The sequence below is a fragment of the Manis javanica genome, unplaced genomic scaffold (assembly GCF_040802235.1).
Source record: "Manis javanica isolate MJ-LG unplaced genomic scaffold, MJ_LKY HiC_scaffold_24, whole genome shotgun sequence".
In the NCBI taxonomy this organism is placed as follows: Eukaryota; Metazoa; Chordata; class Mammalia; order Pholidota; family Manidae; genus Manis; species Manis javanica.
Window position 1 is genome coordinate 2,474,447 of NW_027332170.1, and position 26,705 is coordinate 2,501,151.

Sequence of the window (26,705 nt, forward strand, 5' to 3'; positions counted from 1 at the left end):
GGAATACTGCTGGATTTTATTAGGAAACCTGGTTTCTAGCTGTGATTTCCAATTTCTCATCAGCAAGATAAGCATGCTATATGTTTTGTATACCTAATACAGTTGTTTTAAACATCAAATTAAGTTGTTTTAAAGTATATTCTAAATTGTGTACTACAGATGTTAGTCATTATTATGTAAGTAATCATGGAACAAGACCATGTATTTGTACTATTCTTCGCAGTTTATTATAAACTCTTAGAGTACTTTATTAAATCCCTCAGTAACTGTTGGCTTAGGTATAAACATCTCCATTTTATAAATGAAGAACTGAAGTTCAGATAAGTTTAATGTCTCCCTCTTAAGTCGACTTGAGCTGTCATTATCAAATACCTCTGTTAGGTGGCTTAAACAATAGAAACTTATTTTTCATGGTTCTGGAGGTTGTGCGTCTGAGATCAGGGCACCAGTATGGTTGGGATTTTCTTCCACACTTGCAGACAGCTGCTTTCTTGCTGTGTTCTCATGTGGCAGAGGGAGAAAGGAGGGAACGGCAAAGCAAGGGACAGAGGGAATGAGCTAGAGCAAACCGTGATCTCCCCTCATCAGGACACTGGTCCCATCCTGAAGACCCCTCCCTCAGGACTTGTCTAAATTGAATCATCTTCCAAAGACCCCATCCCAAACACCATCACACTGGGGATCCGTGCTTCAAGAGCCCCTCAGAGGCGGCGTGGGAGGCAATTCATCTCTGGTACCCCACCTTTCACTTTCTAGGAGTTGGAGCTCCTGTGTGTCCCAGCCAGAAATTAACCCAGGTTTCCCACTTCCCACCTCCACTTTTTGAACTCTTTCCCTCAAAGCAGAGTCACTCTATGAAACTAATTCTGTCATGACTTTCACCTGCTCCATTGGGTACTACTTGCAACAGACACCCTTTAAATGCAGATTATAATGTTTTCCTACCCATTTGCCTGGCTCCTGGGGAAGCTGAATTTCAGAACAAACCTCCCATGGTAGTAACTCCTTTATAAAAGGTACTAGCTAACAGATACTGGGCTGATTCCAGTTGGAAGCTCAGAGTTGCCAAAGGACCCTCTGATTTTAATATGTGCAATAACTTCAAAAATTATCAGTACCATGGAAAAATGTATCATTTAGAGAAACTGAACTTTTGGTCCTTTATTTAACCTAATTAATGCAATGTGATTTTAAAAACCTCTCTGATTTGCTATGGTTTTCTTGGTGGCCAGTTAAGTTCAGAAGAGTTTCATTTTCCTCCTTCATATAAGCAGAAAAGCAATGATTTTGTTTTCCTGGGGATTCTTACGCCCACAAGCTTTTTAAACAACAGTTGAATATACTGATATCTTGTGTGGTTTGGAGTAAAAGCAGAGGTTGCCCTGTGTTTTTTTGTTCTTCCCAATATTCTTATGTCTTCACATTTTCAGATTTATTATTTTGGTGCTTAATTATTACATTTTGAAGGTGAAAAATCATCTTGAAAAATTCATTATCCTTAAAATACTAGCTCTTAAATTTCTTCTTTCTATCTTACTATATTCCTAAAGAGAGGAATTGCCAATTTGTTTTTCACTTTAACACAACATTCTAGCAAGTCATTTCTGGAATTACTTAGGAAAGTTTAAGATGCTGTCATAGGAGAACCAGAATCTTCTTTAGAAATCTGGTGAACAACACAACTAATAGTAGAACAAACCCAAAATTTCTACGGAGGTCTGAAGAGAGAGACCCGCTATTCCAGCTCCCTTTATTTACTGATAGAGCAAATTCTTTAAGCAATTTGAGATGGTTAATTTTATATGTCAACTTGACTGGACCATAGGGTACACAGATATTTGGTCCAATATTATTCTGGGTATGTCTGTGAGGTTGTTTCTGGATGAGATTAATATTTGAATTGAGTAAAGCAGGATTGAGTATAGCAGGATTGCCCGCCTTAATATGGGTACACTTCATCTAATCAGTAAAAGGCCTAAACAGAATAAAAAGGCTGAGTAAGAGAGAATTTACTGCCTGAATCAAAAACCTGACTTCCTTTTAGCTGAAAAATTGGCCTATTCCTGTCTTCAGCCTTGACTTAAACATCAGTTCTTCTTAGCTCTCGAGTCTTACGGCATTCAGAATGAAACTTACACCAGCTTTTCTGGGTCTCCCACTTACTGACTGCAGATCTTGGAACTCATCACCCTCTATAATTGCATGGACCAATTCCTTGTAAGACATCAGTTCATCTATTTATCCATCTATCCTCCTATCCACACTTCCTACTGGCTGTTTCTCTGAAGAACCTTAACTAATGAACAGTTCTATGTATATCCTGTGGTGGCTTTCTAAAGTGACAACCTGATAAGGCCCAAATGCATTTTCCAGAATTTTCCTCCCGGTATTTTTAAGGTGGCTATAGGACACATTTTGACCAAGATTTGGTGGCAGCAGGCATGTTGCTTTTATGTGCAGAGGCTGGTTTGTGGGATGGGAGGGATGGTGGGCATGGGGGCCCATGTGCACTGCTGTAGCTCACACACCTTGGTGCTATCTGCTGGCCCAACTTGCTGGTGTGGAGCAGCAGCTGGGCCTACAGTTCTCCACCTTCCCTGCATCCTTCTTTGACTCCCCCAGCACATGAGCCAAATGCATCACTGGCTTTGTGACAAAAGGCGGCAGCTACTACTTAAGGCAGGACACTGTATCACTGAAGCTGAAAGTGGCAAGAGGAGCTTGTCCCCTCCATCTTCATGGGATCCAGATCATACATGCATGTTACGGTTTATCCCCCAAGTTACATCGGACTTTCTAAACCTAAGCACTACTGACATTTGGGTCAGAGAATTCTTTATTGTGGGGAACTGTCCCATGCACTGCAGGATTTTACTAGCATCCCTGGTCTCTACCCACTGGATGCCAGTACCCTATCCTCTAGGTGTCACAACCCAAAATGTCTCCAGACATTGTCAAATATCGCTGGGACAGGGGTGTGAGGCAAGATCAGCCTTAATTGAAACCTGCTGCTTTATATCCATCATTCGTTCCCAGCTACCAGATGAAGGCTTAGTCTCTGACACCAGGCAGAGCCTTACAAAGCCTGTATAATTTAATCCCATAATTGAAAAAGGTCAAATCCCCAAATATATTCCTTATTGTGCATCTCTCTCCTATTGGTTCGGCTTCTTTGAACAAATCCTGAATGACAGCCCCTTAGAGTTGGATGAGTCCTCCCCAATGTCTTGGAGGATTTACTCTTTTTCCTCATCCCTTTATTATCAGCAACCTCCACCAAGGCCCCCAGTTACATAATGCTGCCTTGGATGAGGGATAATCATGACCTAAGAAGGGTGCTTGGTATAGAATCTGCACACAATCCTGCCATGTGGTAATGTAAACTCTGACCTGTGCACTGCTGGGGCCTTCAAGGAGCTGGCTGAGCAGAGCTGTGAGAGTCTTGGGGAGTGATTTTATTGTTTCGTTGAGAATCTAAGCCTAGTGGGAATAGTTACAAGCTATGGTTTTAAGACCTCCTAACATATTCTTATTATACATGTTTTTCAAAGTGATATGAATGGAGGTGCTTTGTGTCTTTGAACCAGCAAAGGTAACGTGTCATTTACCTTGTCTCTAGTTCCAGGAAGTCTAGTAGAATGCAGTGTTTTGTATAGCTAAATAGAAATTGTCAGCATCTAAGATCCAAGCCTTTCTATCTGGTAGAGGGGTAAGAAATTCCTCTTGAAAAATCGGTAAGAGTAATGTTGAGCTATGATAACATCAAGTCTATTTATTTTTACTATGTGTTATGGCACTGTGTCATCTGGTGTTAGGGATCTGGTGGACAGACAAGATCTCTGCTCTTGTGGAGTTTATAGTGGACTAGGAGAAATACTGCACAAATAATCACATGGTCAAGTTCGACAAAGGTGAAGGAGCAGAATGGGAGTCCTAGAAGAGGCTGAAGACAGACAGGGTGATGTGGCTTCCCTGGGGAAGGGGTGGCTCAGTGAGAAGTAAATGGAGAGAGTCCCAAGCAGAGACAGGAAAGAACACCGCCCATTCAAAGAGCACAGCAAGGCCAGAGTGACTGAAGTAAGGTGAACACGGAGAGGAGAGGAGGAAGGGGAGGCTGTGGAGAGGCGAGGGGATCAGACTGCTCAGGGCTTGGAGCTCAGGGAAGGAACTTGGCATTCACTCTAAGGGCACAGCCACTGAAAGGCTTAAAGTCAGGAAGTGCACAATCTGATTGATAATTATCGGAGAACCTGCATGTGGGCAACAGATTAGAAGGAAGCAAGTGAGGAGGTGGGATAGTCCATGCAGTCCAGAGGAGAGATGACAGAGGCCCCCCCAGGAATCTCAGCAGTGGAGGGGGTGCAGAGTGGACCGACTAGAGACACCATTAGAAAGTAGAGTGGATACAAGTTAGCCTTGGCATCAAGGTGACAATGCATCAAAGGGAGCTGTCAGGAAGTCTGGCTTTAGCAACTCAGTGTATGGAGCAGGCAGAAGGGAACATGTGCCTCAGCTGTCAGTGCTGTTTTGCGTGGCATTTACACCATGAAACTGGAAGGATTAACACTCATTCATACAAACCAAGCACTGAATCACTTTACAAAATGGCATTCTACAATACAAATATCAAGAATATCAGTGGGGCCACTTGGCGTTTCTCTTCTTTTTTCTTTTTTGGTTAGTTCTATTCAAGTAAACATTTAAAAAAATCTACTTTAGGCTGTATCATGAGTTGCAGTTTTCAGTACTAATCCAAATGTGGAATTTGGTAGAACTCACTCTTTTAAGGTAGATACCTGAAATGTACCTTCAGGTAAGGCTGGCTCCAGGCAATATGGTAAAGCAGCATTGCCCCATTTGGGGCTTCTCTTTGTGCTGGGCCTTTGCCACATGCTTGCTCCTACTGGGTATCACTCCCCCACTATCCAGTCCCCATTATCCAAGAGATTGAAAGAAGAACATTCAGAAAAAAATAGCAACTGAGTGGATCAAAGCTCCAATGGGCCTTCTGGCTGCAGAAGTGAGAACCAAGGCATTGCTATGTGCTCCGTACAGGTGCCACTGCACCCCAACAAGGTGAGCTTGCACACATCAAAATTTGTACCATTTGTACCATTTCTGTGCAGTGATTCAACAGTAAATAGCTGTACCACACACATACTATGGCTGGAGCCATTTACCAAATGATTCTGCAAGATGTGCTGGTAGGAAAAAGTTGACATAATGAGACAGGGACCATGGGTGTAGTCAGAGTAGGGTGAGGGCCTTCCAGAAAAAGCAATGCAGGATAATTACACTCAAAGCAGTGTAACAACATGCCAAGAAATCCTCTTCCAAAACTCCGTGTTAAATATTGAACTTTAGAGTCATTCTTCAGTGAGATCAGTTAATAGTCCCCAGATGAAGGAAAGTAGCCTATGTTTTTATTATCCTAATTGTTTGTAATCATGTGTAAGATTCATTTTAGCATGCCATATTTAATTTCATCTGTGTTTTACCACAGTCACACAAATGTTACAGTAATTGCTTTTCAGGCTTTTGGCTAAGATTGAGTGCCGTCCAAGTGACGTAGTGATACTGCATAATGATAACTTCATATGATTCCACAGGAATGTGTTGGATTCTCTGTCTTTACTAAAAGTCTTACATGTCAGATATTTGACCTCACATATATTTACGTGTGTGCATATGTGTGTGTGTGTGTGTGTGTATGATTATCCTTTTATATGTGAATATATACCAAAAGGTTCTTTTAACATATAGCCTCTATATGTGTATATATAAGAATATGGGCATACCTCTACAGATACTGCAGTTTCTAGAGGTAATGCAAGTTTGGTTTTAGACTACCACAATAGAGTGAGGCAAACGACTCACTTTACTTTGGCTTCCCAGCTCACAGAAGTCATGTTTACACTATACCATAGTCTAGTCAGTATGCAATAGCTTTCTATCTTAAACAATGTACATACCTTAAATTTGAAAATACTTCATTGTTAAACAATGCTAATCATCATCTGAGCTTTCAGTGAGTCATAGGCACTGATTACCATAGTAATGAGAAAGTTTTAAATATTGCGAGCATTACCAAAATGTGACAGTGACACAAAGTGAGCAAATGGTTTTGGAAAAATGGTGTTGACAGACTTGCTTGAGGCAAAATTGCATTAGTATCAGTTTCTTATTGTTGCTCTAACGAATTAACCATAAGTTACTGTTGTAAAACAACATATATTGTTTAAAGTTCTGCAAGTCAGAACTATCTAAAATCTAAAAAAGCCTAAAATCAGGGTGTTGTCAGGATTATGTTCTTTCTGGAGACTTAAGGGGAAAATTTATTCTCTTGCCTTTTCCTGCTTTTGAATGTCACATGTACTGTGCTAACTGTCTTTTCCATCCCCTTCCTCTTACTACTCCAAACTCTCACTTATTTCCCATCTCCTGCTGCCACTGTAACCTCTCTGTCACCAATGCATGACACTTATGATTGCATTTATGGTCCACTTTAATAATGTAGGTAAATCCCTCATCTGAAGATCTTAACTTAATCACATCTGCAGATACTTTTACAGTGTTAGATAACACATTTACAGTGTGGCAAGTGCCACAGAGGGATTAGGATATGGTTATTTTTGTCGGGGGTGTTATTATTCAGCTGCCAACTTACCTTAATTAGAGACTAAAGAACTAATTTACAAAAGTAAACTGGAAAATGTGTCAAGCCAGTGTTTCAAGGAGGGATGTCTAGATTGCCTAAACTGAAAAATTAAACAGTTTTGCTATTGGGATTGCTGAGTACCTCTATTACATCCGACCATGATGTAGGAAACAATTACAAACTCAGTGAAAAAATAACAAAAAATGATATAAAATAGTAACTGGGAGGCATAGGAGAATAAATGAAAATGGGACTTCACACTTGGAAAAAGGGGCAGGGTGCAATGCCCATTTTTGCATCTTTTAGTCTGGGGACAGAACAAATATATCTCTACACAGAGTGGCTAAAGCCCTTATTAAAAATCTGCAGTGTTTCTAGCCAGAAGATTCAGAGGGCACTGTCCATGGAAACCACACCCACCAGAAAGCAAGGGGATGGCACTGGAGAGGAGGTGTGTGTGTGAGTGTGTGTGTGTGTGTGTGTGTGTGTGTGTGTGTACCAATTTCTCTCTGTAAACTTTGTTCAGGTCTGTGGTTGGCTCCTGACCTGCAGAATCTAAAACAAAGAACTGAAACTGGAGCTACTGTCAATTCAGGAGTTTTAGACAATGTAGTCTGAAACCAAGCAAATGTTGTACCTCATTTAAAATAAATCAACACTTCAGGAGACTAAAACAGAATCAAGTCTTCACACATAACATTCACAATATCCAGGGTAAACCCCAAATTACACAATAAAATGGGAAAATGTGGCTCAATTTTCAAGAGAAAGGCCTATCAACCAAGATCAATCTTAAGATGATCTATTGTCTGAGTTATTAGGCAAGAATATTAAAGGAGCTGTTTTATGTGCACATAAAATACTCCCTGAAGTACATCAAACTACTCCTACAATGAATATAAAGACTTTTAATCTCAACAAAGAACTGAAACTATAAAAAAGAACCCAGTGGACTATGCAGATGGACAGTATCTTTAATGGGGTATGTGATGGGGACTTAATAATGGGGGGAATCTAGTAAACACAATGTTGCTTATGTAATTGCATATTAAGGATACAAAAACAAACAAATAAAAATAATAACAAGAACCCAGTGGAAATTCTAGAACAAAAACTATACAGTTACAATCCACCTCTCAGTTACCAGTTCCAAAGTAAAATTAATATTTTGTTGTTGCTGTTGTTGAGAGGGCATTTCTCATATTTATTGATCAAATGGTTTTTAACATCAATCAAATTCTGTATAGGGGACTCAATGCTCAATGTACAATCATTAATCCACCCCAAGCCTGATTCTCGTCAGTCTCCAATCTTGTGAAGCATAACGAACAAGTTCTTACATAGTGAGTAAGTTCTTACATGGTTAACAGCACAAGGGCAGTCATAACAGAAACTTTCAGTTTTAATCACACATTATGAACTATAAACAATCAGGTCAAATATGCATATTTATTTGATTTTTATACTTGATTTATATGTGAATCCCACATTTCTCTCTTATTATTACTATTATTTTTAATAAAATGCTGAAGTGGTAGATAGATGCAAGATAAAGATAGATAACATAGTTTAGTGCTGTAAGAGAGCAAATTTAGATGATCAGGTGTGTGCCTGTAGACTAAGTGTTAATCCAAGCTAGACAAGGGCAATAAAACATCCACAAATGCAGAAGATTTCTCTCAAAACAGCGGGGTGAGGTTCTAAGCCTCACCTCTATTTATTAGCAATTTCTCATCTGATGGCCCCCCTGTGACTGTGCCCATCTTAGGTTGTTCCTCCCTTGAGGAATCTTACCCATCTCTGGTTAACCAGTCATCTCCCGGGGCCATACAGGGAAATGTAAAGTTGGTAAGTGAGAGAGAGGCAATATTGTTTGAAAAGGTTAGCTTTTTACTTCTTTGCAGATTTATGCCCTGAGGCTTTTATGCCCAGTATTTGTCTTGAGGTATCTTTACCACTTAGAAGAATTATGATACTTGGTAAATTTGATATGAGGCACGAATTCTACTTAAGGGTTGCATTTAGGAAGGAAGAAGAAAAGCTATAGGAGTAGCAGACGGAAGATAAAATGGGAAGATTGATTATTCCTTTGACATATCTTCTTGTAGAGTAACTTAAGCATGTATAGGTTTTAAACTACTAATTAAATTGCATACACACATTAACATAATAGGAATATGGTTACATAACCAAAGCAGACCTATAATTACCAGCCATCTCCAGTGAAACCAAGACAACCAGTTAGGCACCCTAGGCATTTGTGAAAACTTATCTATGATATGGTGAATATTGTCCAACTGAGCTTGAACAGTCTGAGAGAAATCAGACAAATTAAAACAACCCATTCCTGGGGACTGTTCACATCCCATATGTTCTTTTAACAGTAGATAGTCTGTAGTCATAAGATTTTGGAGCGCTACAACTTGCACCTCTCCTAATTCTTGGTTGAGTTCAAACAGTATAGATCCAGTCAAATTTGTTGTTTTACTGTATGCACAGGCCAGCTTAGATATCTCCTTCTTCATTCCAATGGTAAGTCCAAGAAGCGCTGGGATGAATACAGCTGCAACTGCAGCATTGCCTGGATCTTTGTTGAGGTTTTTTTGATGATCATCTTCTGGTATGACTCTTCCAGAGAGTGCTGATGTTGAAAGTTATTCTTCATATTGTATCTTAATTCATTTTCTGGGTAGGCAAATTAGACTTTGATCCTCTGTATAAACACAAATGGAATCTTTGCCCACACTTTGATATGTCCTTATACCATTGTGTAGAACTCACTGGAAGTCAACACACAGTAACTGCTTTTTTTTTAAGAGAAAGGAATATTATCAGAAAATGTACCTCCATAGCCGAATATCTGACACCCTTTAAGTGATCAAAATTAAGGATATTTAAAGCATGCATTAATTGCTCATTTACAGTTAGTTTAATCCTATCAGGGAGTAATTCCCGTTTTCTATCTTTTTTTTGTTATCATTAATCTACACTTATATGAAGAATATTATGTTTATTAGGCTCTCCCCTATACCAGGTCCCCCCTATAAACCCCTTTACAGTCACTGTCCATCAGCATAGCAAAATGTTGTAGAATTACTACTTGTCTTCTCTGTGTTGTACAGCCCTCCAGTTTCACAACCACCCCCCATTTTGCATGCTAATCTTAATACACACTTCTTCTTTCTCCACCTTATACCTCCTCCCCAGTCCCTTTCCCTTTGGTACCTGATAGTCCATTCTTGGGTTCTATGATTCCGCTGCTGTTTTGATCCTTCAGTTTTTCCTTTGTTCGTATACTCCACAGATGAGAGAAATCATTTGGTATTTCTCATCCTCCGCTTTTCTTATTTCACTATCATAATACCCTCCAGCTCGATCCATGTTGTTGCAAATGGAAGGATTTGCCCTCTTCTTATGACTGAGTAGTGTTCTATTGTGTATATGTATCACATCTTTATCCATTCATCTACCGATGGACATTTAGGTTGCTTCCAATTCTTGGTTATTGTAAGTAGTGCTGCGATAAACATAGGGGTGCATCTGTCTTTCTCAAACTTTATTTCTGCATTCTCAGGGTAAATTCCTAGTAGTGGAATTCCTGGGTCAAATGGTAAGTCTGTTTTGAGCATTTTGTTGAACCTCCATACTGCTTTCCACAATGGCTGAACTAATTTAAATTCCCACCAGCAATGTAGGAGGGTTCCCCTTTCTCCACAACCTCGCCAACATTTGTTGTTGTTTGCCTTTTGGATGGCAGCCATCCTTACTGGTGTGAGGTGATAACCCATTGTAGTTTTAATTTGCTTTTCTCTAATAATTAGCGATGTGGAGCATCTTTTCATGTGTCTCTTGGCCATCTGTATTTCGTTTTTGGAGAACTATCTGTTCAGTTCCTCTGCCCAGTTTTTAATTCAGTTATTTGTTTTTTGTTTGTTGAGGCATGGTGAGCTCTTTATAGATTTTGGACGTCAAGCTTTTCTCGGATTTGTCATTTACAAATATATTCTCCCATACTGTATGGTTCCTATTTGTTCTATTGAAGGTGTCTTTTGCTGTACAGAAGCTTTTCAGCTTAACATAGTCCCACTTGTTCATTTTTCCTGTTGTTTTCCCTGCCCGGGGAGATAAGTTCAAGAAGAGGTCACTCATGCTTATGTCTAAAAGGTTTTTGCCTATGTTTTTTTCCAAGAGTTTAATGGTTTCATGACTTACATTCAGGTCTTTGATCCATTTTGAGTTTACTTTTGTATATGGGGTTAAACAATGGTCCAGATACATTCTCCTACATGTAGCTGTCCAGTTTTGTCAGCACCATCTGTTGAAGAGACTGTCATTTCACCATTGTATGTCCATGGCTCCTTTAGAAAATATTAATTGACCATATATGTCTGGGTTAATGTTTGAAGACTCTAGTCTGTTCCACTGCTCTGTGGCTCTGTTCTTGTGCCAGTGCCAAATTGTCTTGATTACTATGGCTTTATAGCAACGCTTTGAAGTTGGGGAGTGAGATCCCCCCTACTTTATTCTTCTTTCTCAGTATTGCTTTGGCTATTCGGGGTCTTTGGTGGTTCCATACGCATTTTTGAACTATTTGTTCCATTTCATTGAAGAATGTTGCTGGTAGTTTGATAGATATTGCATCAGATCTGTATATTGCTTTGGGCAGGATAGCCATTTTGACGGTATTAATTCCTTCTAGCCACGAGCATGGGATGAGTTTCCATTTGTTAGGGTCCCCTTTAATTTCTCTTAAGAGTGACTTGTACTTTTCAGAGTATAAGTCTTTCACTTCTTTGGCTAGGTTTATTCCTAGGTATTTTATTCTTTTTGATGCAAGGGATGGAAAAAGATATTTCATGCAAATAACAGAGAAAAAAGCAGGTGTTGCAATACTAGTATCAGACAAAACAGACTTTAAAATTAAGTAAGAAAAGATAAGGAAGGACATTACATAATGACGAAGGGCTCAGTCCAACAAGAGGATATAACCATTATAAATATATATGCACCCAATACAGGAGCACCAACAGGTAGTTTTCAGAGTATAAGTCTTTCACTTCTTTGGTTAGGTTTATTCCTATGTGTTTTTTTTATTTGTTGCAATTGTGAATGCAGTTGTTTTCCTGATTTCTCTTTCTATTGGTTCATTGTTAGTGTATAGGAAAGCCACAGATTTCTGTGTGTTAATTTTGTATCCTGCAACTTTACTGTATTCTGGTATCAGTTCTAGTAGTTTTGGGGTGGAGTCTTTAGGGTTTCTTATGTATAATATCATGTCATCTGTAAATAGTGACAGTTTAACTTCATCTTTACCAATCTGGATTCCTTGTATTTCTTTGTTTTGTCTGATTGCCGTGGTTAGGACCTCCAATACTACGTTAAATAACAGTGGGGAGAGTGGGCATCCCTGTCTAGTTCCCGATCTCAGAGGAAAAGCTTTCAGCTCCTCGCTGTTCAGTATAATGTTAGCTGTGGGTTTATCATAAATGGCCTTTATTATGTTGAGATACATGCCCTCTATGCTCATTTTTCTGAGAGTTTTTATCATGAATGGATGTAGAATTTTGTCAAATGCTTTTTCAGCATCTATGGAGATGATCATGTGGTTTTTGTCTTTCTTTCTGTTCATGTGGTGGATGATGTTGATGGATTTTCGAATGTTGTACCATCCTTGCATCCCTGGGATGAATCCCACTTGGTCATGGTGTACGATCCTTTTGATGTATTTTTGAATTCGGTTTGCTAATATTTTGTTGAGTATTTTTGCATCTACGTTCATCAGGGATATGAGTCTGTAGTTTTCTTTATTGGTGGGGTCTTTGCCTGGTTTGGTATTAGGGTGATACTGACTTCATAGAATGAGTTTGGGAGTATTCCCTTCTCTTCTATTTTTTGTAAAACTTTAAGGAGAATTGGTATCATGTCTTCCCTGTATGTCTGATAAAATTCCCAGGTGAATCCAACTGGCATGGGGGTTTTGTTCTTTGGTAGTTTTTTAATTACTTCTTCAGTTTTGTTGCTGGTAATTGCTCTGTTTAGATTTTCTGTTTCTTTCTGCGTCAGTCTTGAAAGGTTTTATTTTTCTAGGAAGTTGTCCATTTCTTCTAGTTTTCCCAGTTTGTTAGAATATAGGTTTTCATAGTACTCTCTAATAATTCTTTGTATTTCTGTGACATCCATCGTGATTTTTCCTTTCTTGTTTCTAATTCTGTTGATTCGTGTTGACTCTCTTTTCCTCTTAATAAGTCTGGCTAGAGGCTTATCTATTTTGTTTATTTTCTCGAAGAACCAGCTCTTGTTTACATAGATTTTTGCTATTCTTTCATTCTCTCAATTTTGTTTATTTCTTCTCTGATCTTTATTATGTCCCTCCTTCTGCTGACCTTAGGCATCATTTGTTCTTCGTTTTCCAATTTCTATTATTGTGACATTAGACCATTCATTTGGGATTATTCTTCCTTTTTTAAATATGCCTGGATTATTATATACTTTCCTCTTAAGACTGCTTTTGCTGTATCCCACAGAAGTTGGGGTTTGTGTTGTTGTTGTAGTTTGTTTCCATATACTTCTGGATCTCCATTTTGATTTGGTCATTGTTTCTTTGATTATTCAGAAGTGTATTGTTAAGCCTCCATGTGTTTGTGAACCTTTTTGCTTTCTTTGTACAGTTTATTTCTAGTTTTATGCCTTTGTGGTCTGAAAAGTTGGTTGGTAGGATTTCAATCTTTTGGAATTTACTGAGGCTCTTTTTGTGGCCTAGTATGTCTATTCTGGGGAATGTTCCATGTGCACTTGAGAAGAATGTGTATCCTTTTGCTTTTGGATGTAGAGTTCTGTAGATGTCTATTAGGTCCATCTCTTCTAGTGTGTTGTTCAGTGCCTCTGTGTCCTTACTTATTTTCTGTCTCATTGATCTGTTCTTTGGAGTGAGTGGTGTGTTGACGCCTCCCAGTATGAATGCATTGCAGTCTATTTCCTCCTTTAGTTCTGTTAGTATTTGTTTTAGATATGTTGGTGCCTCTGTATTGGATGCATATATGTTTATATGGTTATATCCTCTTGTTGGACTGAGCCCTTTATCACTATGTAATGTCCTTCCTTATCTTTTGTTACTTTCTTTATTTTGAAGTCTGTTTTGTCTGATACTAGTATTGCAACACTTGCTTTTTTCTCTCTGTTGTTTGCATGAAATGTATTTTTCCATCTCTTGACTTTAAGTCTGTGAATGTCTTTGGGTTTGAGGTGAGTGTCTTCTAAGCAGCATATGGATGGATTGCTTTTCTATCCATTCTATTACTCTGTGTCTTTTGATTGGTGCATTTAGTCCATTTACACTTAGGGTGATTATTGAAAGGTATGTACTTATTGCATTGCAGACTTTAAGTTTATGGTTACCAAAGGTTCAGCATTAGCTTCTTTATGATCTTACTGTTTAACTTAACTCGCTTGTTGAGCTATTATAAACATGGTCTGATGATTCTTTATTTCTCTCCCTTCTTATTCCTCCTCCTCCCTTCTTTATATGTTGGGTGTTTTGTTATGTGCTCTTTTTAGGAGTGCTCCCATCTAGAGCAGTCCATATAAGATGCACTGTAGAGGTGGTTTGTGGGAGGCAAATTCCCTCATCTTTTGCTTGTCTGGGAATTGTTTAATCCCTCCTTCGTATTTAAATGATAATTGTGCTGGATACAGTAGTCTTGGTTTGAGGCCCTTCTGTTTCATTGCATTAAATATAGCATGCCATTCTCTTCTGGCCTTTAGGGTTTCTGTTGAGAAGTCTGATGATAGCTTGATGGGTTTTCCTCTGTAGGTAACCTTTTTTTTCTCTCTGGCTGCCTTTAATACTTTGTCCTTGTCTTTGACCTTTGCCATTTTAATTATTATGTGTCTTGTTGTTGCCCTCCTTGAATCCCTTGTCATGGGATTTCTGTGCACCTCTGTGGTCTGAAAGGCCATTTCCTCCCCTAGTTTGGGGAAGTTTGCAGCAATTATTTCTTCAAAGAGACTTTCTGTCCCTTTTACTCTCTCTTCTTCTTCTGGTACCCATATAATGCGGATGTTTTTCCATTTTGATTGGTCACCCAGCTGTCTTAGAATTCTTTAATTCCTGGAGATCCTTTTATCTCTCTCTGCATCAGCTTCTCTGCTTTCCTATTCTCTGTTTTCTAGTCCATTAATAGTCTCTTGCATCTTGTCCATTCTGTTTTGAAGTCCTTCCAGAGCTTGTTTTATTTCTGTATTCTCCTTTCTTAGTTCTTGCATATTTCTCTGCAAGTCTTTCAGGATGGTTATGACTTTTGTTTTGAATTCTTTTCAGGAAGAATGGTTAAATCTATCTCCCCAGGTTCCTTCTCAGAGTAAGATGTAGCAGATGCTGAAGCTGTCTGGGTTTGTCTTGTCTGGATCAAAATTGTTTAGCCTTTTCATGTTGATATTTGCTATTGACTGTCAGCTGGGTGGGCCAACCTTTCCAGTTGCTACTTGTCTGTCTTTACTGGGACAACTGTGACCCCTAGTGGCTTTTTTTTGGGTAATTGCGTGTAGAATGGGTCTTTGTGTCTTGCTCAGCTGGTATCAAGGAAGGTCCCTTGCTGAGGGCATGGCCCACCTTAGTCTGCTTCTGTGCTATGGCCGGCCCCAGAGGGGTACTGGGTGGGGGGCTGTTTGGCTGTTTACTTCCATGAGGGGTCTCCGAGCTGTTGCCCAGGGGGTTAGTGCACCCGGTATTCCCTGGAATTTCCAGCTGCTGGACTGTGACCTGTGTTGTTTCCATCCAGCTGTTGCATTCCTGTCCCTTTAAGACTTTCAAAAAGCACTCGCTTTTCTTTGCCGCAGGGGTATCGTCTTCAGAACCCACTCAGAGGTCTTGCTGCCCTGTTTCCCTGGTTTCCAGCCCTCCACACAAGCACTGTGTCTGTGATCTGGTGCAGATGGCTAGGGTTGGGTGTTTAGCAGTCCTAGGCTCCCTCTCCCTTCCTTTTCCAACTCCTTTCCTGCTGCCAGGATCTGGGGTGAGGGGCGCCCTGGTCCCGCTGGGCCGGGTCTTGTATCTTACCCCTTTCACCAGGCGCTGGGCTCTCGCATGTGTGGATGTAGTCTGGCTGTTGTCCTGTGTCTTCTGGTCTCTCTTTTAGGATTAGTTGTATTTGTTGTATTTTCAAAAATATATATGCTTTGGGGAGGAGATTCCCACTGTCCTACTCATGCCAGCATGTTGGCTCAGCCTCTCAAATTAATATTTTATAACAGCAACAAAATTAGGACGGATTCCCCCCATCACCTCCTACCCTTTTCTCTGAATTCCTGTCATGGAGTAAGCATTGAGGAGAATCTGGGGGTGCGAGAACAAAGATCTAAGTAAGGAGTGATTGAGTCACTTTCCTTCCATAAAGGAGTTTAAAGTCTTAGCATTTTGTGAATCCAAAGAGACTCACCTAAGAAGAATGTAACAAATAAAAACACCTCTGTTATAAATGATTTATATATTCTAACTAGGCTGAGAATACTGGAAAATAATCCTTTGATGGCCATAATTATTGACAACATCCCTTCCCATTTAAGGACAGATCATTTCAAAAGGCTTATGCATTGCACTAAGAGCAACTCTCCTAGTGATAAGACACTATAGTCTTCAAACCACTCTTCATTCTAAATCCTAAACTTTTGCAGCTCTCTCAAATCCTATTTCTCTTTAAGCCCAATCTTTTAACTTCCTTTCCATTAAGAAATCATTTAGCTTGTAGGAAAATTATAAGGCTGTGAAGTAGTAAATGGCTGGCAGAGGAAAGATGGAGGCTAGGGGGGCAGATACAGAAGATGAGTAAATGCCACAGGCATCTTAAAGGAATGAAAAGAGTGTCCTGCCATATTCTCACTAGATGAAAATTCTTTCTTAAATTATCACCGACTTCCTGGGACCACCCTAGCAAACCATATGAAATGTGTTAAAATACTGTCTGAATATTGCATTTTATTCATCCTGAAAACTACGTTGTGCTAAAGGATGAGAAAAAACCATAGTGATGCTGAGATGTACATTGCGTTATTGTCCTCCACCATTTGCTATTCTGTTACAAGATCTCTTCGTGGCTTTTCATTTTTATTGTGCAAGGCACTTTCATTATATGTGATATCAGGCATCTTTTCTTAATGCTCTGATCTCAGTGAACACTGTTTTGTTCCTTTGTTTTCAACAGAATTTCAATATATACCACGTGACTGTTTTTCCTTCCTTTGTTCACAAATATTAACAGCCCTTCAGCACCTAGAAAGAAGAGCACACACAACACATACCGATGTTGCAGTGAAAACGATGTTATTATACTTGTAAAGATGACATTCATTAATAACAGGAGCCCTTTCTAGTTCTGTCCACATTCTCCCTTGGCTGATACTTGCAGAAGCCCACAACACAACGGAACTTCATATGGCTTCTTAGACTTTTTCCCCGCAGTTCTTACACCAAAGAAAGCTGTGCCTTGAGGCTAAAGGAACAACGACAGTTCTGTCTTATTGTTCTTTAAGAAGTGCACTCTTGTTTCTGCTGTGTACATTCACTGCCTTCCTGGTTCCCTCCCGGAGTTTCCTACTGGGTAAGGTGTTCGCTGCACTTTGTATGTATTGAAGTCACAGACTGCAAATACCTTTGGCATTCTGTTTATCTTGTCAGAACAGGGGGGAACACCCAGTCTTTCGAAAACTTTCTGATGAAATGCATTAAGTCTGCGCTGCTTTTCAAATTAAGGCCCGCAGAGGTGAAAGGCCTGTGGCAAGTGGCTTTGCTGAGGGTCTCCAAGATCACGTAACAGTGAGAGGGTCACCAGAAGGAGGCCTGGGACTCAGCATATAGCTGTTCACCTGGCGAAGATTCGTCGTGGTGGCAGAGTTGTTACATACGGGGAAAGAAGACCTAGGGAGAATCTGGAAGAATCTACGGGCAGGCTTTCCTTCGCACTCTTCCTCCTGAGGGCTCACCAAGAGCACGCTCGTCAACCAGCAGCAAAAATGGGCAACGTGAGTGCGATTTTTCTGCCCAGTGAAACGTATTAGAGACAGCACCTGGGGTTCCTTCTGGGGGCTAGCCACTTAGGTGCCCTCTTCCACTCCTACACCAAAATCCCAGACTCCAAGAAGGAAAGCAGGAGTTAAGGGAAAATTATACAATTTGCAGAAATAGTTTATACACACTGAGCCACCCCTATCAGTTACAGGAATGGTGTGCACCTACCTGAAAACCAAGGTCCCAGATGCCAGCCACGGTCCAATCTTACCAGCAGACCATTTTTCAGAGAGCAGTATCTGACATGCTCTTTTAACTCTTTTCTGCCCAGGGGTCAACCAAACTAGCCTTGTGAATAGGAAATTCTTGGAAACCAGCAAGGTCCTAAAAATAAACACTCCTCATACTGCAGGTTGCCGACCTCAGCAAATTTTTTCTGACAACAATTTGTTTTCTGGCTACAAAGATAGATTTTTCGATATGATCCTTTCAATATGATTTCCTTTATGAAGGGGATATTAACTGAAAAGCCACGATTCAATTGATCTTACATTCATTCCTCTGTCAATGCACTCATTAACCAGCTGGTCAAGGTATTCAATTCACAGAATGTTAGAATTTGTCTGAGTAAAAATATATTTCCTCTTTGAATTTACTGAGAACTAAAAGCCTAATATGACATTTGGCTATGGAAAGTCTGGACGTGCTCAGAGGTTCGTTGAATAGCTTTGTGGTGGTGTTGTCAATTGTCTCCATATGCTTGATCTCTTAATTTGGTCATTGATCAAAACTCAAAAACCAGAGGGGAGCTGTTGCAGCAAGCTGTGTTCAGAATAGGGTTCTCACCATGGAAATGATCATGAAATCTAGGCAGTGATGCTGAAATCCCTTCCACGTGACCATGAGTAGCCCCATCCCCAGGGTCCTGTGGTCAAGGGTGCTGTGCCTCTCCTCCCTGCCACCCTTTTCCATTTCTTCTCTCCCTGCCACACTGGCCTTCTGTGCTTCACCCCATCTCCTGTCTTTCTGCCCACGTCCTTTCAGCTGCTCCCAAGTCACAGTCCCAAGAGTGGGCCCTAAAACCCAACACTGCCACAGCACCCACCCAGATGTTGGGGAAGCCGGGAAAAACTGCTCTCTGCTTCCTCAGCCCTCCTGCTAGGTCTGTCTTTCTCTCTTCCAGGGAATGGGCAACACCCCAGGAATGGCAAAGCACACGGGGCTTCAGCAGCGCATATGTGTTCCCTTGGTTCTCACTCATGAGGGCACTGCAACGTTCCTAGAGTATTACCAGTCTTTTCATGAAGAATCTGGCAGTCTCAAGAGTCTAATGATATATCAGAATGCTGAAAAGATGATGATGACAACTAAGAATAATGTATCTAAAAAAATTTCTTAAAATGAGACTTTAATATATTCCCACATTAAAAAAAGTTGAGAAAATTTCCCTAGAAATGATTCACAAGGTGATTAGAGGAATTCTTCAAATTGTAGTGAAAAGAGGATAAATATCGAGGAAAAGCATTTGAAAAAATATATATCCAAGGTAAAGTAAATATGTAACAAACATAAGAAACTGCACTACTGTAATATATGTGTAAACCATTTACTCTAGTAAAGAATTTTAAAAGAATCATAAATTACAAACTGATATTGCTAATCCCTACATAAAAATAATGTCCTCCATAATATAGAGGTCATAGATGTGAGGAAGACTTTCTATGTCATTTGAAATTAAGTTGGTATCAGTTGAAATTGAGTATTATAACTCAGATATTTCCTTATATTGTAATGGTAAACACAGGGAAACGTCTACAATATATAATAAAAAAATTAGAAGGGAATCAATATTGGCCAGTAGAATAAAATCAGTGAAACACAAGAGAATGGAGAAAGGAAGAGAAAGACTAAGAAATTTCCAAGACAGAAATGAAGAAAAAAGCAACACAAATTATTATATATCTGTTAACTAAATATATATCTGGAGTACAAGACCTAATTGAAGGACCCACTAAGATGTTTAAATATTCCAACTATCCTCTCTCTAAAAGAGAATTGCTTTAACGTAAACAAAAGCGTAGGCTAAACTTAAAAGAAGAGGAGATCCCATGCAAATAGGAACCCATGAGAGTAGTGCTAGCCATATCTATATCAGACAAAATAGATTGTACACCAAAACCCGTCATAAGGAACGAATGGTTAAAATAATACATTACAATTTATCATTAACATGTGTATAATGAATATTTATACTACATAGTAAAAGCAAATTGATTATATGCATAAAAATTATATTCAAGAAGATTGAAGTTTTTTTCTATTGTAGATAATTTATGACTGGTGCTATACTGTAAAGATAAATGTTTTCTATTATTACTTGATAAATTTCAAAGAGAAATGCCAATATAATAACAAATAGATATCTTAATTCTTATATGTAAATAAGGCTTAAATCATACAGACACATAAATCATTTTGCATTTTCCTTTAAATGTTTAGACATATTTTTTGTTTCTTACAGTAAATTGTTGTGCACATAGACAACATTACACCTCTCATAATAGAGGATAGATAGCAAAGAGTATTAAATAACCTAGTGACTTTTAGATGATTAAGTACATTGTAGATAGCATTTAAAGAAATATTCATTCCTAGAGTTCTTTGTTTAAAGTGATAATATTGATGGAAATTTTAATTTTGCATTTATGTTTTTAATATATTGCTTTTATCAGGGCATCAGTATTTATTCAATGGACAGGACCATGAGGTACTCACTGAAAGTGCAAAGAGTATCAAATATTCAGGTTAAGGCCAGAGTTTTATTCAATTTACTTCAACTGGTTTGGGTTTTCCTTGTATCTTTCAATGCAGCTCCTGTCAATTAAGGAATCTTTTGTTTCTTCAGGTCTGTAGGCTATAAAATAAAGTAGTAGCAGTAGTAAAAATGAAATCATGCTGTTTATTTACAAACCTCCCCTCAAATACAGAAAACAGCTTAACACAGTTTTCTTAGACTTTTACAGGAAACAATAAATTTCTAAAATCTGATTATTATCAATAAAGTCTATAAATATAGAATAAAATTTTTAGTATAAAATCTTAAAACATAATGATCAGAGTACAAATACATTTTCTCTGTATTTTAGGAAACATTAACACTTCAAAATTCTTTTAAATTGCAGAGAAAATTCAATTTAGTTATTAACCAATGAACTGTTAAAATAGAGGGAACTAATACTTAGGCGTTAGGAACTTGAGATAGAAACCAGAGACTAACCTTATTTGGAAGGAATATTGAGGAAATTAATCCATAATTCACAAAAATAAAATGAGACTTCCAGTCAATCTATGGGAAAGGAACTGGAGGGGGCAAAGAATAAATCTGTCAACTTTAAGAATAAAGCAAACAGCCTTTAAAGTTAAAAAATAAAACAGATAAAAACATTCACAAGATTAATACAGCACCTCAGCACTTGAGCAGTCGTTTACCATGGTTACATTAGGGCAATTCACGATGTAATTGGCACAATAGATTTCCATGAGGAAACTGAGATTTAAAAGAAAGGAAACGCTGCCAAGTGTAACTCATTATGTAATTGCCATTATAGTTTTCCATGAGGAAACCGAGGCTTGAAAAGTAAAGAAACCCTGCCAGGTGTAACAAAAAGACATGAGATTAATGGGATTGGAATCACAATTGACTCCCTACAGGTTGTATAAATGAGCCACAAACTTTACTCTAGAAATCCATGTGTTCTTTAACAATTATATTTTACTTTTTAAAAATATACAAAAGCATAAATTACTTTTCAGTTTATTAAAGACAAAGACCAACCAGATGGAAATTCTAATTACAACAGGAAAAAAAAAAACATCAAGAAGCTAAACTACAGTAATCAAACAAAATAACACTCTTTATTTTTAAAGAGTTTGTACCATTGTAAATAAAATTAAGAAAGAACATGCAAGAGAATAGTTACATTATCTAACAGACACTACATGTAATGACTAAAGAATACATTAGACTGAAAAGGGATGTGAAAATGAGATCAAAGGCAAAGTGACAGGTAATTGTGGATTATTAAATTACAAGCTTTACACATAAAGGCAACTAACTATATGCACTTGATAAGTAAAAAAATAAAAGTACGACAGATTATGAAGGCACACAATAATATTTAAAATTGCATACAAAAATTTGTTTTCTTTCCTTTTTAGTTTCAAAGTTAGGATATTCATTGCCTTCATTTATAAAACTGACAAACTAGCAATGTAATTATAGTAAAGACTAAGGTGAAAAGATACTGATGTTGAAAATTGGAGGGACAGAGTGGCTAGGAATCCAATGTGATAACCTCTCCAGATACAAACAAAAAAAGCTAAAATGTTTTGAATACAGAATCACCAAAACCCCTTGAAGAAGAGAATATGACACTGAGAAGGAAGAAGGGGTAGAGCTGTGACAGATCAGATTTCAAGCCTTTCCCCTACCACAGCCCACAAAAGGGATGAAAAAGAATGGAGTGAGGAGCTGATAAGAGCTCAAGATACAGCAAAGTAGGCTCTGCTGATCTGTTCTGAGAAGACTAGACCCCACCACACTGAGCTTTGAAAATTAACAGGGCTGGAGACCAGAGAGAGTTGAGGCACTCATGGATGCTAAGACTCCTGTCTCCTGTCACCAGTGAGGCCTGCTGCATCGGTATAACCGAGACACAACACAGAGGCAGCAGTTTGAAAAATCTACTGGTGGTGAAAGGTGTTCTGGAGGCACAGGAGCACTGATGGCATAAACGCAGGCTTTTCCAGCCCTCCTGCAGCCCAAGTAGGCCGATGCCTGCAGCAGCCAGTTGGGAAACACTCCCTGCTGGCTCAGCCCATGCATTCCGTGGAAAACATGCTCACCCAACATACTCAGTCCAGCAGTAGTTATATTTTGTAGGAACCCAAGTAAACATCAGCCCCACACAAAGTGCACTGTAAAAGAAATGCCAGCTATTTCACAACGGAGGAGCAGTGGACAATCACCACTGCTGGAATGCAGAGAAAAAGTGGGCCCTGCCCACAGCCCACCAACAGTAAGTGTGGCGCAGCTACAACTGGGAAACTGGCTCTTGTGTACAGGGAATTTTGCAGTTCTGGGTACTGCATGACACACATGACATATGACCTAAAGCTTCTACTGGGAAGGCATGGAGGCATAGTAGATCTGTCTAATATAAAGGAGGAAACACAGAGAGCCAAGTAAAATGAAAAGAGTGAGGGGTATGTTCCCAACAGAAGAACAAGACCGACAAGTGCAAAATGAAAGAGAAATAAGCAATCCTCATGATAAAGGACCCAGAGCAATAATCAATAAATGTGTTCACTGACATGAAAGCAAGAACTCAGTATCTCAGCAAGAACTTCAACAAGAGAGGAAACATAAAAAGGAGACATAGAAGAATACAATAACCACACAAAGATACAATATAGGGAATTAACAGAAGGCTAGAGGAGACAGGGGAACATAACAGTCAGCTAGAAGAGAGGGTACTGGGAAGCAACCGAGTTGAGGCACAGAGAGAATAAATAATTCAAAAAGTGTGATCATAGTATGAGAACAGTGCAACATCTCCAAATGAAATAATATTCACATAATAGGGATTCCAGAAGAAGACAGAGGCAAAGGGATAGAAGGTTTATTTGCAGAGAAAACTTGCAAATGATTTCCTATTTCCCAACACACACACACACACACACACACACACACACACACACACACACACACACACACACACACACACACACACACACAGTGGAGTATTATTCAGACATAAGAAGAAAACAGATCCTACCATTTGCAATAACATGCATAGAACTAGAGGTATTAGGCTCAGTGAAAAAATCCAGGTGGAGAAAGAAAAGTACCAGTAATTTCACTCATCTGTGGAGCATAAGAACAAACCAAAGCCTGCAGGAACAAAACAGCAACATGCTCACAGAACCTCAGAATGCTCTATCAGTTACCAAAGGGAATGGGACTGGAGGGGTGCTTGGGAAGGGAGGGAGTACAGGAACAAGGGGCATTACGATTGGCACACATAACACAAGGGGGGCACAGAGAAGACAAGTGGAGATTCTATTAGCATCTTATTATAATGATGGACATTGGCTGTAATGGGGTATGTGGTGGGGACTTGACAACAGGGTGATCTAGTAACCAAACTCTTGCTCATGTGTTTGTGTATTAATCATATCAAAATAAACATATTAATATACAAAGTAAATTAAATCTGTAGTTGACTTTTTAATATAACTACCATAAAACTGTAAAATAACTGATGTTAGTTCTGAAATCAGTTCAGAAATTGGTAATTCAACAGTCACAGCCACTGACTTTAATACCGCATGGACCTGTGTATATACAAATATATGTTTGTGTGTGTGCATATATATGACATATGATATATAGAACACATGGAACACACATATGTATGATACATCGGAGGACATATGAAGGATATAAAAGAAATAGAACACCCCGACAAAAAAATAAGTAAATACATAAAACACTTGAGCAACTCTAATTAACAAGATCATAAAGAACATTCCACCACCAACAGTAAAATACACATACTTGTCAAGCACACAAGGAACATTTCACAGGATAGACTGTTTCAGACTTGTTAGTCAGCAAGTACTAAAGTATTGAAATCATACAAAGTGTATGATTTTTCTGATTCATTTTCTCTGATTTCAATGGTGTTAAAATGGAATAAGGGAAATTCACAAATGTATGGAAATGAAACAAAACAATTCTAAGTAACTGTGTTAAAGAAAAAGTCACAAGGGAAACTCAAAAATACTTGAATGTGAAAGAAAATGAAGATACATCATAGCAAAATTTAAGGAATGCAGCTAACATGCTATTTACAGGAAAGTTGATACTTGTGAATATAGTTTAAAAAAGGTCTAAAAACAGAAACCCAACCCTGCTTCTGAAGACACAGTGAAAAGATCAACATGAACCTAAACCATGTGGTGAATGTAACATTTAGCATGGAATTCAAGGCAAAGACAAACGAGAGAAACAAATTCGAAAACATCAACTGGCCAAAATTTGTTTCTTTGAAAGGATTAAGAAAATCAACAAACCTTCAGCAAAAGTGACCAAGAATATAAGTGAAGCTTTCTCAGTGTCATCCCGAAAAGCATGTATACACATACATAAAATGCAAACAAGTACAGCTTATTACACATAAACACATCAGGCAACAACTATCAGACCTTAATATCAGGCAATGTCTACCCAGGGTATTGAATAATAGGCTCTATGAATCACGGAGCTACTAATCGTTATCTACATTCCAAATACATCCTGTTTTGTGTGAAGTTCCTTTCCTCTATTGCATAGATAGATCTTCCTTTTTTCTTTGGGTAATTTATTCTCAAAAGATTCTATGTAAATCTAAGATGCACAGAAACTCAGTTAAAATGTAGCTTTAGATTATTAGATTGACAATTCACTTTGATTTAGTAAAAGTCAAGAAATTACTCACTTCCAAATCAGAAAGCATATTTAAAAGTCTTTGAATCAAACATCGATCAACCACCTTGCCATTTCTTTCTTTCTCAATCAAAAGAAGAGTCCCATATATAGTCTTGCTCTGAATGTTCTGATCACAAAGTATGTGTGATTCAAATAATTCAAGCCCCATGTCCCGATAACAAAAGAAACTGTCCATATCAGACGTAATTTATAACTGTAAATTATAGATTGTGTTTAGGTATTGGTTGTGCTTTTAAGTAAATGCATAATCCACACTCAAAACAACATATAATTTCATATTAAACTGAACTCATCTGTCCACAATTGGCTAAAGTTTTCTTGGTTTCTGGATTGTCTAAAATAAATCTAAATAATATCTCAGAGTTAAGTAAAGTTCACTGAATGCATATACAGTTCCAAAAAATAAAGCAGTATTTAGAATAGCTTTAAGGCTTTTAAACCTGCCTTATTTTAGGTTCCAAAGATTTTTTCAATTTAGCATAAAATATATGAAACGTAATTTTCTTAAAATGCTCCTAGAAGTAGCATGCTTCATCAAAAAGATAGTTTATTAATACTAAGATAAGGGGATACCATGTGGTAAAATATAATTTTAAATATTTAAAAATTTTATGATATGAAGTACAGATCTTGTTTATCTTCTTTTAGTTATTACAGATAAAACAGGTGATCATAAGTTGATTGTAACAATTCTTTTAAAGAAATCACTGTCATCCTTACCAAACAGAAAGTAAGTCTGGGTTCTGAAAAACGTTAAGTTCTATCTAGGAACAGAAAAATGTTTCTAATCGTGATCTGTCAAAAATAAAACAAAGATAAAGCATTTACAAACAAAATATTTTTTGATTAAAATACTGACCACCTTATGAAACCTTATTCTTAAGAAAAGCACATTACTTTTGCAGTTTTTATATATTCTTATCAGTTGCCAAATCAAACATGGGCAATAATACATTTCTTTGTCTTGGAAAGATAACTTCACACTTTTCATTCAATTTCAACACTCTTTGTTCTAAATTCCTCCTTAAATCATAAATATTATCACAGATTTATGAAGAAAGTGCATTGATGTAAAGATTGTTTTACATAAAAACTACTGATGTTCAACAGTGCTAATATAGTTTGCCTAACAAATAAATCTTGGAAAAACTGAGTACAAGATTAGAAGACCGAAAAATGTAAAGAGAAATCTGCAATCTAGAATTGTAGATAGTAAAAACAAGAAGAAATATAAATTCACTACTAATGCAACGACTGTACAAACATAAGCTCCTATAGCTTGTATTTGAAGACAAAACATTTAAAAGGACAATCTTATTAAGACTTATGATGAATCCTTTTAATGAATATATTGGTTATATATAAGTTAATTGTAACTTGAACATACACTAGAATGATAGTCCTCAAATGTTTCTACCTCAAGCCCCCTTGTACCTTTAAAAATCACTGGGGAAACCCAAGAACTTGTGCTAACTGGGTTATCTCTATGGGTATGT

At 38.1% G+C, this 26,705-nt stretch overlaps 1 long non-coding RNA gene across 1 annotated transcript; it reads right to left on the reverse strand.

Moving 5' to 3' along the window:
* Window positions 1-16,688: 16,688 nt before the first annotated feature.
* Window positions 16,689-21,021, reverse strand: LOC140847602 (uncharacterized). The gene is made up of 3 exons (XR_012127639.1): window positions 20,935-21,021; window positions 20,433-20,571; window positions 16,689-16,922 (listed from the first exon to the last, which is right to left on the reverse strand). It is a non-coding gene; the product is annotated as an uncharacterized lncRNA (long non-coding RNA).
* Between the last annotated feature and the right edge of the window lie 5,684 nt (window positions 21,022-26,705).